The sequence below is a fragment of the Orcinus orca genome, chromosome 4 (assembly GCF_937001465.1).
Source record: "Orcinus orca chromosome 4, mOrcOrc1.1, whole genome shotgun sequence".
NCBI lineage: Eukaryota > Metazoa > Chordata > Mammalia > Artiodactyla > Delphinidae > Orcinus > Orcinus orca.
In genome coordinates, this window is record NC_064562.1 from 43,354,481 (window position 1) to 43,369,716 (window position 15,236).

At 40.6% G+C, this 15,236-nt stretch overlaps 1 pseudogene; it reads right to left on the reverse strand.

Moving 5' to 3' along the window:
- Positions 1-799: 799 nt before the first annotated feature.
- LOC101288189 (PHD finger-like domain-containing protein 5A) lies at positions 800-1,554 on the reverse strand (annotated as a pseudogene).
- Between the last annotated feature and the right edge of the window lie 13,682 nt (positions 1,555-15,236).

Here is a 15,236-nt window from a genome sequence, read left to right on the forward strand (position 1 = left end):
CCTTCCTCCAAAAGCACTTTTCCCATTCTGCAAATTAGCCATGGGAAAGTATGAACTGGCTTTGCTTAGCTCATTCTTAGAGTGTCTATTCTTTTTACCATTACATGTTCAGGTTTTTAAATATTCAATTGATGCTGTAGACACACAGAGTTGAGAGTCTGGTTATTAGATTTCTTGCTTTTTGGCATCTTGCTTACATATCAGTATTGTTCCTTTCAATGTTACTTATTCTTTGTGACTGGTTAATTTATGTGTAGATACTTAAACAAGAACTCTACATTTTTTTCCTAAACATCACAAGTGCTTTCTCTTACCATGATTATTTTCCTTTTTGCATGAATCCCAATACCTTTATTCTGAATCGCAAATTCCTGGGTGACTAAAATTCCTAGAGTGAAAATTAAATTGGGAAGGGGCTGACTACCAGAAAATAAACACCTGCTTTATTAATACAATAGCAACAGAAAGGGTTTCCAATTTTTTTTTTTTTTTTTACGGTACGCGGGCCTCTCACTGCTGTGGCCTCTCCCGTTGCGGAGCACAGGCTCCGAACGCGCAGCCTCAGCGGCCATGGCTCACGGGCCCAGCCGCTCCGCAGCATGTGGGATCTTCCTGGACCGGGGAACGAACCTGTGTCCCCTGCATTGGCAGGCGGACTCTCAACCATTGCGCCACCAGGGAAGCCCTAAGGGTTTCCAATTTTTAGAAGAAAAATAACATGAACCAGCACCACCTGGTGGGTGTTGCAAGATGAAATGCCCACATTTATTGTTCTGAGAGCCCACTACCACCCTGCAGATGTTTCATCAAGGACAACTGCCATCAGAGCTGCTGCAAGAACGTGCTTCTCACTGCAGCTAGCTTCACAGTCAGCTCCTCAAACAGAAGACTGAAATGATGTATCATTCCTGTTTTAGAAGCTTTTGGTGTACAGAACTTCTCAATGTGGTTAACACAGTCTTGCTTCTTGAATTTAAGGAACGCCATGAACCAACCTATCAATTTTTCTGTGATACAGTCTGCCAGAGTGCTCTGCGAAGAATCTTTTTTTCCCATTCCTACCATGTCTGGGTGAGAAGAGAGGAAAGGGTGGAAAGGTGCCAGTGTACTAATAGGCAATTCAGGTGATGCTGTGTGCTCCACTTCCTTTCTGTAGGCATTTCTTTTGGCAGCTGCAGCAGCTTGATTGGGGGAGAAAGAGGCAGCCCACCAATCACCTCTTCTTTAAGTCCTATTTTTTGCATTCATAGAAGAGATCTGTCTTAGAGCTCCCAAAACTGACAATCTTTGGGCAACCATCTCTTTCTCCTGGATGGTGCACTCCTTACAAAAATAGGCATCTGAAACTCTGAGGCCTCCACGGATCACACAGCGTCCCTGGTAAGAGCCATAGTTACATTCATCACACATGTGCACCAGTGTGCAGGGACACACGTAGGAGTCACAGATCACACACTTGACATCCCATCTTTCACACAGTCTTCCAATGGCAACACCAGCCTGCTTGCAGCAAAAGATCAAGTCCGGGTGATGTTTAGCCATAGCTCCCTCTATGCCACCCCATGATTATTTTCTAAAAGACACTCACCAAGTGAGAAATCTTCCCTGATTTTGTCACAGCTGACAGTCTCTGTTGAAGAAAGATTCTCGTCTTTGTTTTCAAGGGAATAGTGCAAAGGATATGAACACTGATAGAACTTCATAAGAGCAGCTGAACTTGGTATCTTGTGATGCCTAGTCTAAATCCATGGTTACTAATTTTTCAGTTTTGTGAGTAGCACATTCACTCACAGTTCTTCACATGTTAATAAAGCCTCTAGTATTACCTCCTGCCTCTCCCTGCGTGTGAACACTTTATTGGAAGGAAAGGAGCTAACCTTAAGCTGGTGTAGACCAAGTTCTTGGCTGAGGCCCCTATAACAAGACAGATTAACAAGAAAAAAGCATACAGATGTATTTAATATAACTTTTACATGACACAAGAGCCTTAATAAGGAAACAAAGACCTGAAGAAGCGATTAAACCAGAGTGTTTTCACGCTAGGTTTGATGAAGTGTGGAGAGTCGTGGAAAAATGCGATAGGATAACAGAGTATGAGCTAAGGGTAGTACACGGGAAAAGAGCAAGGCCTGTTCAGATTCCTTTCAGCATCCTTCCACCTTGGAAATAAGGATGTTCCTTTCCTCCCTGCATAGGGAGGGCCCCTCTCCCATAAGGGTTTTGTGACCTACTTCAGGGAAAGTTCAGAAAGTCCTTCCTGCATGTGACATTTCTTAAATTTTTTTCCGTTTATGCCAAGGTGCCATATCTTGGGGTAGGTTATCCTGAACACCATCAATGTTGTGAGTACACATCCAGGAAACTCATTAGCTTCAATTGTACTTGATACTTTCCTTCTTGGGTTTCCTTACTCATCCTTCCGAAGTTCTCCCAGCAGGTATGGCCTTCTCCAATTTAAGAAATTCATAATGAATAAGTAGCAGATATAGTAAGCTGCAAATGGTAATATTTTCTCCTAGCCTTGTGAATTCAATGCTTTGAGAACATAATTTTCCCTACAAAAAAGTTGGAGATGGGGTTTAGAGTCTTTAGCCTCTTGTATCTTTAAAATTAAAGATTAAAAAAAATTTAAATTAAATTAAAAAGCAATATATTTTCATTGTAAAAATATTAGAAATGACAGATAAAGAGAATAAGGAAAAAATCCATCTTTAACTGCCACCACTCTCCTACACAAAAATAATTACTATCATCATATCTGTGTATATTTTTATGACCTTTTCTCTATAGGTATAAATATGCCTATATAAATAATTTCTCAAGGTTGCAGTAATAGTATAGACACAATTTCATCTTTTCTTTTGCTTTTACATTTTATAAACTCTTTTCCATGTTTTTTACATAATATTAATAGTTATTATTTTAGTGGCTAAGACCATTATTTGAAATTGAGTTATTGTTAGAAGAAATGGATTCTTTGAGAAACATGTCCCCTTCTATCCTTTTAGTTTGAGCAAGGTTCTGGAGTATATAGGACATTTTCTTCTCCGCCCTGGGCATGTGCTCACCCATTTCTTTATTCCCCTTTAACTTAATACTAGACGTAATTTTTCAATCAGGCATATGAATAATATTAGAAATTTATTTGGAAAGAAATAATAAATGAAAGAAGTATTCTCTGAGGAGGATCTTTTTGGATAGGGTTGAAGACAGGGTTTTTCATTTTATCTGCCATTGGCTTCCAAATGAAAATAGAAGGAATGGCAGCTGTATTTTAGCTACAGAATTGCGCGTATATGTGTGTCTGAGGAACTTGATGAAATAGCTTAGAAAATGATCATCAGTGCCTTGAACAGATTCATCACAACGTGTGTACTTATTTAAGCATATTCTTGGGTACTGTGCATTCACATGGCCTGATTTGTAATATATGCCATTTTTTCCCCTGAGTTTGCATATCAGAGATGATGCCTTTTTTTTTTCTCCCAGTACTGCTGCTTCTGCCTCTACCTGGGATTATGCAGATTCTGGTTTAAACCTCTTTATTCTTTTCTGCCAGAGCACAGCATGATGGGCTTCATTTCTGAGAGTAAATGATAATGGATTTCAGCTTTCACCAGTGACATTTGGAGACTACAAGACTTTAATAATATGTGTGCCACACAATGAAAATGGTCACCCTGTTCCAAGGATGTGAAAATGTAAATAAAATAGCAGTGCTGTAAATATGTAGTGGCTAAATCTTAAAATGAAGGTGGGGGTCCTAATTATTTTAATGGAACCAATTTTATGATTTTTCAAGTGGGATGTAAAGGACAATCTTATCTATAGTGGGTACTTGGGATAATCAAGGGAAAGCTCTTAGAAAGGGTTTAATTTATTCTGTCAGATATTCAAGGCTATAAAACATTTCAACAAATCAAAGCCATCATTTGAGAAATAATAAAGACTAAAAGCCAACATCAGACACCACAAACTTGGGTCCTTCCTGCCCCGTTTTATATTAAATAAAGCGTGCTTATCATCGATTAGTATTTATTTCTGTCTCACTGGGTATACAGTGCTTTTTGATGGTCTGGATCCCAGACCCAATTTCTTGTCTAAAACAACTGAGTGTCCATCTTTTGCTGATAAACACAATGTGTGAAGGTCGTAAAGAGAGAGTTTTGATAAATTTTTCAGACCTGGGCTTCATGGCTGCATCTGCAGAGGGAGGAGGGGCAAGGGTATCTGACAAGAGCAGGGGTATTTCTCTAAAGAGCAATGACCTTGAGAGATAAGATCACTGAAACCTCAAATCCCAGTTTTGGATCTTGAGGTGAAGAAACCTTTGCCTCATTCCTGAATTTCCATTTTCCTTATTCCCATTTACTGCTAGCAGAGACTGGCAGTCAGTTTCCTACCTTTACGAAAACCCAATTTATTGGGCTTCTCACTCCCACGCTACCTCTTCTGTAAGAGAAAGTGGAGGATTTTCTACTCCAAATGCCTGGGAGGGACCTCTCCTCATTTCCTATTACTGAACCATCTGGGCCTTTGCAGTTGAGTATTGACTGGTGACAGTGACACCTCCACCTTGGTGTAATATGTCTTTCAAGTGAGAAGCCTTTCCTGGTCAATACTGAATCAATTTGCTCTGGCAGTCTAATTGAATGCCTCCCTCAGACAAATGGGTCACTGGGGGAAAGGGTAAAACCTTGATATGCAGATCTCAGTCGAAGCCTCAGAGAAGGCCGTTTTAAAAATATATATTCCTCTTGAGAAGCAGCCTATGTAACAAAAACAGTGCTAGTTATTTGCACAGCAAACTGGACATAAATCAATGTATTTACATCTTTCTTTTTGTTGGACTACTATCTTACTTTAACTTGATCCCTGGAGAGAGAGTGAGATGGACAGACAAACAGACAGACAGAAACAGAGAGAAGAGAGAGACCAAAGCTCTAGCATGACCCCTAGGATGAGAAACTTCCTGCCTTAAAATTTGGGGTATGTTGATCTCTTTTTTAGAATTCACACCATTTCCATATAGCAAATTACATTGATGTTTAAATTGTTTGATATCCTTAATATTAATAAAATACAGCTTCTTCCTAAGATGATTGTGTTTTTTTCTCAGTGTTCCTTTGGGGGTTTATAAGAAGAAAGGGGCAGGTGAGTGCCCAGCATTGTGTTAGCTTGTTTCTAAAAACTGTCTTAGTCCTTACTCCAGCCCTATGAGAAGAGTAATCCCTGATTTACAGAGAAGGAAACTCACTCAGAGAGCTTGGTAACTTGCCCAAGGTCATTTAGTTACTTGTCAGTGTGAACCAAACTCTGGTATCTCCAAGACCAGTGCTTCTTTTCCCATAGGGTTGGATTTTGAATCACTTTTTAAAAATAATATCTTGGGGACCATTGTTATCTGATTCATCTTTTTACCTACCTGGTGTGAAAATGTGTACATACTTTGTATGTTAGTTTCCTGTTGCTGCTGTAACTAATGGCCAAAAACTTAGTGACTTTAAACAAATTTATTATTTTTCAGTTCTGGAGGTCAGAGTCCATAAATGGATCTTACTGGGCTAAAATCACGGTGCTGGCAGGCTTGCGATCCTATCTGGAGGCTGTAGGGGAGAAGCTGCTTTCCACCTTTTCCAGCTTCTAGAAGTTGCCCTCACTTCTTGGCTCATGGCCCCTTCCTTCCTCTTCAAAGCCAGCAATGGTCGGTTGAGTCTTTCTCACGTTGTATCAGTCTGACTTCTGCTTTTGTCATTGCTGTGATTACGTTGGGTCCAACCGTCCAACCGGATAATCCAGGATAATCTTCACAGGTCAACTGATTAACAACCTTAATGCCATCAGCAGCCTTAATTCCCCCTTGCTATGTAGCCTGACAGTCATAGTAAGGTGAGTAGAACATGGACATCTTTGGGGGACCATTATTCTGTCCACTGTATGTTATGAAATCTTTTAACAGAATAACACAGTAGTGAGAGATCCAGGATTTGAAGTCAGATTGCCTGAGTTCAAGTCCTAGCCCACTGCTTTCTCACTGTGTGGTCTGGGGCAAATCAATTACATTCTCTGTGCCTTGGCATTCTCATCTATCAAATGGGAATAACAATTTGTGGTAGAGATTGAGATAATGTATACAGAATGTTCAGCATTACTAGCACGTGGCATACAGTAGATGTCCAATAATTCTTGGCCGTTATTGTTTATGAAACAGTACATGGGTGCATGGTGCATTGTGCTGCACAAAAGGTTTCACAGATATTATTTTGTTAGATTTTCCACTACTCTGGCACTTACTGTTTTTTTTTTTTAAACATCTTTTTTGGAGTATAATTTCTTTACAGTGGTGTGTTAATTTCTGCTTTATAACAAAGTGAATCAGTTATAAATATACATATGTTCCCATATCTCTTCCCTCTTGGGTCTCCCTCCCTCCCACCCTCCCTATCCCACCCCTCCAGGCGGTCACAAAGCACCGAACTGATCTCCCTGTGCTATGCGGCTGCTTCCCACAGCTATCTACCTTACGTTTGGTAGTGTATATATGTCCATGCCACTCTCTCACTGTGTCACAGCTTACTCTTCCCCCTCCCCATATTCTCAAGTCCATTCTCTAGTAGGTCTGTGTCTTTATTCCCGTCTTACCCCTAGGTTCTTCATGACCTTTTTTTTTTTTTCTTAGATTCCATATGTATGTGTTAGCCTACGGTATTTCTTTTTCTGAGTTACTTCACTCCGTATGACAGATTCTAGGTCCATCCACCTCAGTACAAATAACTCAATTTCGTTTCTTTTTATGGCTGAGTAATATTCCATTGTATATATGTGCCACATCTTCTTTATCCATTCATCTGTTGATGGACACTTAGGTTGCTTCGATGTCCTGGTTATTGTAAATAGAGCTGCAATGAACATTTTGGTACATGACTCTTTTTGAATTATGGTTTTCTCAGGGTATATGCCCAGTAGTGGGATTGCTGGGTCGTATGGTAGTTCTATTTTTAGTTTTTTAAGGAACCTCCATACTATTCTCCATAGTGGCTGTATCAATTTACATTCCCACTGACAGTGCAAGAGGGTTCCCTTTTCTCCACACCCTCTCCAGCATTTATTGTTTCTAGATTTTTTGATGATGGCCATTCTGACTGGTGTGAGATGATATCTCATTGTAGTTTTGATTTGCATTTCTCTAATGATTAATGATGTTGAGCATTCTTTCATGTGTTTGTTGGCAATCTGTATATCTTCTTTGGAGAAATGTCTATTTAGGTCTTCTGCCCATTTTTCGATTGGGTTGTTTGTTTTTTTGATATTGAGCTGTATGAGCTGCTTGTAAATTTTGGAGGTTAATCCTTTGTCAGTTGCTTCATTTGCAAATATTTTCTCCCATTCTGAGGGTTGTCTTTTGGTCTTGTTTATGTTTTCCTTTGCTGTGCAAAAGCTTTGAAGTTTCATTAGGTCCAATTTGTTTATATTTGTTTTTATTTCCATTTCTCTAGGAGGTGGGTCAGAAAGGATCTTGCTGTGATTTATGTCATAGAGTGTTCTGCCTATGTTTTCCTCTAAGAGTTTGATAGTGTCTGGCCTTACATTTAGGTCTTTAATCCATTTTGAGTTTATTTTTGTGTATGGTGTTAGGGAGTCTTCTAATTTCATTCTTTTACATGTACCTGTCCAGTTTTCCCAGCACCACTTATTGAAGAGGCTGTCTTTTCTCCACTGTATGTTTTTGCCTCCTTTATCAAAGATAAGGTGACCATATGTGCGTTGGTTTATCTCTGGGCTTTCTATCCTGTTCCATTGATCTATATTTCAGTTTTTGTGCCAGTACCATACTGTCTTGATTACTGTAGCGCTGTAGTATAGGCTGAAGTCAGGGAGCCTGATTCCTCCAGCTCTGCTTTTTGTTCTCAAGATTGCTTTGGCTATTCGGGGTCGTTTGTGTTTCCATACAAATTGTGAAATTTTTTGTTCTAGTTCTGTGAAAAATGCCAGTGGTAGTTTGATAGGAATTGCATTGAATCTGTAGATTGCTTTGGGTAGTATAGTCATTTTCACAATGTTGATTCTTCCAATCCAAGAACATGGTATATCTTTCCATCTATTTGTATCGTCTTTAATTTCTTTCATCAGTGTCTTATAATTTTCTGCATACAGGTCTTTTGTCTCCTTAGGTAGGTTTATTCCTAGGGCACTTACTATTAATACATTTGTAGTTTATTGTGAAGTTATTTTTAATCCAAGTTGAAATTGTAAACAAAAAAAAGTGGCTTAAAATTAAAGGGAATTTAGGGGGAAATCCACTTTTTAAAATTTCATTTTAGTTTTTTAATACTTCTAAGTCTTTACCTACACACATTCAACAGTTATTTATGAGCTTCTAGAAAGTAGAGACAGTGTTTTTGTTCATTCTGTAGGCATTGGCTTGAACATAATTAGCATGTAATGAATGCAGATAAATGCCTGAAGGAATACAAAGAGGCTGAAATGGCCAGAGGTGAGGGCATAGGCTGGAAAGTGCTGAGGCTTTTGCATTCTCTCACTTTTTTTGCTGCATTGAAAGTCCCGCTAGTGCGTCCCTTGACCTTGATGTGTTTAAACTTTTCAACTCATTGAGGACATAGCAACTTACTAAGAGCTGCCTTGATCGAATAATTGAATTTGCCTTTAGCCATGTGCAGGTAACAGAAAACTGGTCTCAAATTGTCTAAAACAATGAGGCATTTATCAGCTCATGTAACTGAGAACTCACAGAGGTAGGTCAGGCTTCAGGTCAGGCTGGAGCCAGTGGTTCATAGAGTCCATCATTTTGTTGCTTCCTTCCTCTTCTCTGTTTTCATTATGCTTGTGTGGTTTGCCACAAGATGGCTGCTAGCAGCTTCTGGCGGCTCTATGCTTCCTTGCTTATGTCCTGCAGGGGCATAAGAGCAAAGAGCAAGAGAGCAAAGAACTATGTTTCTTAGAAGCCTCCAAGAAGGAGTTTTCCATATCTCATTGGCTGGGGTGGAATCTCACCTTCTTGTGACATCCCTGAAGCAATCACAGTGGCCAAGGGAGAGCAATGTGTTTATCAGTTTATACCAATTAGAGGTCACCAAGCACCACTGTATATGTGTGTGTGTGTGTGTGTGTGTGTGTGTGTTCAGCTTTTTCCTAAAAAGTTGCCAGATGACATATAGGATAGAAAAAGTACTCAAGCTGCACAGGGGAGAGGAGGATTCTGAGCAGCCAAACCCAGCAAAAATGGAAACAACTCAGCACATTTGAGGGTGTAAAAGAAGAAATTCTTCTCCTAGGTAATGAAACCTGGCTGAGTTGGGGTCCTAGTCTCTTATACCATTACAGGCAGGTCTCTTGAGTCATCCTTCTTGCTTATCATCTTGTTGATTTATGGAGCATTTCTTAAAGCTTTTGAGTTTTCCTGTTAGAGTGTAAGTGCTTCATTATTCATTTGCAAGGATTTATCCGACAACTACTCATGAGAGCTGCTCTTCTAAGCACTGGGGAATTCAGAAGTGAACAAAACATAGCCCCAAACTTTAACGATCTTACCACGAATAGGAGAATAGAGCCCCCAAGCTTCAGGATCCTTGGTTAGCTTCAAGGGTAAAACCTTGCTAGAGTCTCAGTCTGACTATAATTGGGTCAAGAAAGCTGTTTGTACAGGAGCATGAAGAACCCACTCACTTATCTCAAAGGGAGCGATTTAGGGAAGGACTCAAGTATTGTGGATGAAAGGTGGACAGTCAGTAACAGAGACAGACGCAGTTTAAACCTCTCATACTAAAGTCATAAACATAGGGTGGCTGGGAGTGGGACGGGATGATTGAGACTGGGATGCAGAGAGAGGTGGAAGCCTGAAATGCATTCCATGGGGGCCTGGTGTGAACTGAATTGAAAGTGGTTTGAAACCATGCAGTTACATCACAGTTCATGACCTCTATTGGGAGGTCCTAGAGAGGAACCTAGGATAGAATCTGTCAATTAAAATCCTATTTTCTCTCCAAGAAGTAGGCCCTCTGGGTCATCCTGTGAGCTTCCACTGATGATGAACTTCACATTTTAACTGCTTTCTCTCTAAGTAACTACCTCCCTACCGTGAAAGGTGTGGATCCCTTGGTGCATACAAAACTTACTTTAAGTAATGAATCGACTTTCTGCAGATCAGTTCAGGAAAGCCCACAGGGCAGGATCTAGCTGGGGGCAAGGACTAGGGTTTAATCAGGTTGCTTAGACTGTATCCACTCAAGTGGTTGCCATTTTTTCTCAATTTTGTAATGTTTCAGTGCTAAAAGAACAGAGGAAGCCTAAATATATTGAAACACATTTATTAAATTTAACACATTACATTCAAAGAAAAATAAGATGACCCACATGAATGGTATTTTAGTAGTTATTATACATATGACAGTTAGTCATAGTGGAATTTTTTGCCAGTTATTCTAATTAGTATTATTTTGACATAGCCAGACCAGTTTTGGGTGTTCTCTTTGCTTTGTTAGTTTTCCAATATCCATAAATAGCATTAACGTTTGTTGGGATCCTTGAAGGGAGCCCATTAAATAAAACCCTTTGTCCTGCCTGAGTGCTAAGAAAAGTAAGAATTAAGACAACAGAGTAAAACAGATGAGAGCTCATCTTTAGTTACTCATAAAGGCTCAGTTGGAGGATATATTTAATCCTACTTTCCCACCTGGTCATGGGCTGTGCTGAGCCATGGCCAACTGTCTGTGGGTGGGGCAGGGATGGAGGAGAAGGGTTGTCAGGGCATGACTTGGGGCTGCCCTGGAGGAACACAAAGGAAGCAAGAGGTATAAAGGAAGAGCTGAACTGAGCACGTCCAGTTTATTCCTTCAAATTTATCAATCAGATAGGTTACTCCCAGAGAGGTCATGGGTGTTACACTGAATGAGTTCCCTTCATCAGGAGTAGAGAAGAAGTATTCCCTTTAACTTTGTAAACAGTTTTTCTAGATGTTTTGTACAGTTTAATCCTCTCTTTATATACTGACTCAACCATACTGTCATCCAAAGACAAGATCTTGGATTTAAAACAGCCATAGTATTTCCTTTAACCTCTATCATCCTTTCTTCTACCCCATTCCTCCTCCTCTTACACTAACTCTGGCCCCGGAGCTCAGGCTTCTGGAGGTCCTCTTCTATATTTATTTAAATTACGTATATTAAATCCCATTCAGGAGGTTCATAGCTTTTCATGTGCCAGTCATTTTATATACGTTATCCCATTTAATCCACAACAAACCTGGGGAATAGGATTTATTCTCATTTCTAGATGCAGAAACTATCTCTCAGAGAGGGTAATTCATCCAAGGTTAAAGAGATAGTAAGTAGTGAAAACAGGATTCATGTCCCTTCACTTCAGAGCCTGAGTCCCTTCACTCCAAAGCCAAGCACTTTGTTCTAGTCTTGGCAGTAGTGAGAATGGGCGTGAGTCTGAGATGAAATGCATCTGCATGAAATGAGCAAGGTCACATGGGTCTTTGGTAGAGGTGGGTACAGGAAAGAGCGTAGTTGGACATGGAGCTCTCTGAAAAGGTGGAGGGAAGGTGAGAGAAAAGTAATTTGCATTTTTAATATAGGCATCTGTCCTCCTAACCCTACTCTACGTGGAGAGAAGTTAGAAGCTGGGCAGGCTACAGAGTTAACTTTTCTAACTTTCCTGTGTGCCGTAGGACTTGGACTTGGGAAAGTCTTGATTTGGGTGGCAGCCCTGGGGCAGTGATGACCTACTTTTCTTAGACAGGGATCTGTTTTCCACTGCTGGCCTCCAAAGGCCTCTTCTCTCCTAGGACACCTCTTCCCTACCCACCTCCCTTTCCTCAGGCCAGGAAGCTGGCGGGAGAGGAGTGCGTTGCAGCCTGCAGTGCTAAGAACTCTTATGGTCCATGGTTAATAGGGCTTCTCTGTTGTTGATGGAGGAGAGAGAAAAGAAAGTGTGTGTTCTATTTTCCTTTCTTGGGGAGTGGATAGCTGTGCCCTTGAATGACTGTTTTTGAGGACCTATGGTTTCCTGACCATCTTTGTCTCTGGAACAGAATGTTTTCCTTTACTTTCTTCTGGGTTGATAATGCCATAAAACTTGTCTTACTTTTTTCTCTGGGAGTGCTGTGTGTGCCACACCGCCCCTGTCACCACTAAACTAAATATTAAGACAATCAGTCATTCAGATCCCATCTGCCTATAGCAGTGCACCAGGACTAGTCACCAGGTTGACTGTAGCATGTGAACAGAATTTGCTTTTTGATTCAACAGAAGCTTTCAGGTGTTATAGCTCAGGGATAATGTGCTGGTATATTTATAATAACTAGTTTTCTTCTTTCCCACTTATGTGGATACCTGATTAGAATAAGAAACATCTCACCCAGAATTATGGGCAAGATCCTAAGCTTGTAGTGTGACAATGACTAACTACTTAACCTGAGACTTATGAAGTCCAGCGGTAATTTACTGGTCTGTTATATACTATGGGCCTGAGTTACATCATGAAATTCTTAATTACAGAGGGGTGGCAAAAGGAGATTTTAGAACATTATTGACAGTGTTTCTGAAATACTTGGGATTTCCCAAAGCAGGATCTTATTGCTTGATCTCTGGTCCATTTGTACTTCTACGGTCCATTGGCCTTTGTAGATTTATTCATTTTTCCTGTTTATACTAAAAAGTAAAATAAATAAAATAAAGCACTAAAAATCCATTTTCTTCATTTCCACACCGCCCAAAGAGACTACACAGTAAGTACTCTAGGAAACTTATCTTGATTTTAAATTCCATCAGTAAACGTGAGAAAGAAAAAGAAAACCATTTTTGATTGATTTCTTTCATTCTGCATCCAACTCCTTTACAGACAAACTGGAAACTCTGACAGGATTCTATTCCACTGATTTTTTTTCTTGGTTGGGGTGATGAGGGAGCCCATCAGTCATTTCTTTAAAATTGTATCTTTGAGATATCTGTGTTGTTCATGAGGTACTTACGAGTTTTGTCCTTGAACTGATTCCCAAGCAGGAACTCACTCACAGACTTCAGTAGAAGTGTGCAACCCACGTGTCCTTGAGTTTGGCAGGACCACTGGAAAAGCGTTCACATGTTATGTACAGTATATCTTTTATAAGGCACCTTAGTGCCATGTCATAGATTGAAATGGGCAAGGTGATTCTGGTCAAGAACATATAGATTGTTGCTAGCTGGGGCTGGAGACGTTTGGTATACGTTTAGCTTGAAGTTTCCCTATCACCAAAGAATAGTTTGACTCAATTTTCTTTGTATAATTGCAAAGATGAGAAAAAGTTGGGGGGAAATTCTTTAACTTTCCAGACAGTCCCCTTATCATCTTTCCTGTTAAGAATAGCTCATATTTCTTGAGAGCTAACTATGCGCTAGCCCTTGCACTAAATGCATGGGTACACTGGTAAATGTTAAACAATCAGCTCTCAATAAAAAAAAAAAAAGTTCTAATTTGTAGCATCTGCCTGTTTCTGTGGTGTAAATGTAGGACAGCTAGGGGGTGCACACAGCAACACGGCTCCAGAACTTGTGCTCTTAACCACAGTGCTGTATCACCTGCAGTCTTTGTGGTGGTTTCGCCTTCAGTTCAGGAATTTCGTGGAAGTACTGTTTAGGAATATGAGGTGGCTGAGTGTGAAACCTATAAAGTAGAAAATATTTGTATTAATCTATACATTCATACCTGTGTAAGTTCACCTCTGTAAAATTACTTTAGGTAGTGGTTATGAGGGGCCATCATTTGGGGGCTAGTTAGTGCTCACCTGGGGAAAAGCTTCTAAAAGTAGGTAAAAACCATCTCAAGACAGAGCGTATGAGTAGAAAGGTCGAGGATGGGGAGACCCTGTGGATGGATGGTGACGACAGGAAGTAAGGTTCTGTGAGCAGAGACAAACAGCCCAGGCTCCTGGCTGTGAGTCAAATGCCACCAAACTGGAACAGCTTCATGGAGCACTTCTACCTGGATTTCCTAGAGGAATGCTTCTGCTTGTCTGCTCACCGGCCAGTGAGCTTCAGAGAGCAGCTTGGCCTCAACATACCATAAGTGAGGGTGTCTCCATTATCTGAGCCATGAACTCTAAGAAAAGCTAATATGCTCCCTTAGTTACCCCTCTTTGGCTCCTTGATGACGCAGTTTACTTCTATGGGTGTAGTTATGTAAGTAGGATTTTTTTTTTTTTTTTTAGAGGAGCCTGAAAGAAACACTCTTTCTGTGCTCACAAGACTTCTGACACCAGATAGTTTTGGTTTTTTTTTCCCCGCACCATGCAGTTCTCCAATTTTCAGCAGACACCAACTGGGTATCCTACAGTTTCACTCAATTTTGACACTAACTGCCCGGAATTAGCTAAAGACAGGCTAAGGACTCAGTCCCACAAGACTGTCCCCAACTTTGGTTGCGACTAACTGGCTGTAAATTGGGGGCTCCCACAACCCCCTCCTCAGGTTTGATAGTTTGCTAGAGCAGCTCATGGAACTCAGGAAAGTGTTTTACTTATTATTACTGGCTTATTATTAAGGATACAGCTCATGAGCAGCCAAGTGGAATAGATGGTTGGGCGAGGTATGGGGTGGGGTTACATGGAGCCTCTACAGCCCCTTTGGATGCACCACCCTCCCTGCACCTGTATGCGTCCACAGACCTGGCAGCACTCCAGACTCCTGCCTTTAGAGTTTTTATGTAGGTGCATTATGTAGGCACGACTGATTAAATCATTGGCCATTGATGATTAACTCAGTCTTCAGTCTCTCTTTCCTCCCTGAAGGTTGGGGACTGGAGCTGAAAATCCCAAACCTCGAATCTCCTTGTTGGTTCCTGTTGGTTCCATCCTCCAAGAGTCACCTCATTAGCAGAAACTCAGGTACGGCTGAAAAGAACTTGTTACGAATAACAAAATACACTCCTCTCAGTGCTATCACTCAGGACATTCCAAGCGTTTTCAGAGGTCTGTGCCAGGAATGGGAGATGAAGACCAAGCAGTGTTTCTTATTATATCACAACATCACAGAGCCTTTTCTCTGATTTAGGCAAAAGGGTCTGTAAAAAAGAAAATTATTACCAATCATAATTACTGTTTTTGACATTCAAAGTCCATACAATCACGCTGGTAAAATCCAGGTGTCCCTCAAGGGAATTTGTTTCCTGGTCACCTCTGGCTTCTAGTTCTGTTTGTAAATCAGCCCCTCACTGTTTCACATGTGCTGTCCCACTATTGG